This window comes from Mastomys coucha, unplaced genomic scaffold, assembly GCF_008632895.1.
Source record: "Mastomys coucha isolate ucsf_1 unplaced genomic scaffold, UCSF_Mcou_1 pScaffold20, whole genome shotgun sequence".
NCBI classification, from domain to species: Eukaryota; Metazoa; Chordata; class Mammalia; order Rodentia; family Muridae; genus Mastomys; species Mastomys coucha.
In genome coordinates, this window is record NW_022196903.1 from 52,008,851 (window position 1) to 52,009,315 (window position 465).

The 465-nt window shown below is 39.4% G+C and overlaps 1 pseudogene; it reads left to right on the top strand.

Annotated features, from left to right (window-relative positions):
• Positions 1-392, top strand: part of LOC116098131 — a 916-nt pseudogene extending 524 nt beyond the window's left edge.
• Positions 393-465: the final 73 nt, after the last annotated feature.

Genomic DNA, 465 nt, shown 5'->3' on the forward strand with positions numbered 1-465 from the left:
GAGGATTGATTTTAACAGTGACAACCTCTAGAGATGTGTTTCTTGTTGGAGTCATGCTGACCACAAGCACACACATGGTGATTATCTTGTGCAGACATCAGAGGCAATGCAAACATCTTCACAGCATCAGGCACCCAAGAGCATCCCCTGAGAAAAGGGCCACACAGATTATCTTGGTGCTGGTGGTTTTCTTTGTGGTCATGTACTGGGTGGACTTCATCATCTCAACGACCTCAGTCCTGTTATGGATGTATGATCCAGTCACCCTGACTGTTCAGAAGTTTGTGATGAATGCCTATCCCACAGTTACTCCTTTAGTTCAAATCAGTTTTGATAACAGAATAATCATTATGTTGAAAAAATTGCAGTCGAAGTACCACATATATTTTTAAAAATATGTTTTCTCTCTTCTTTAAAAAGCTATTAATTTCTTATTTATATGTACAAGTGTTGTGCCAGAGTGCA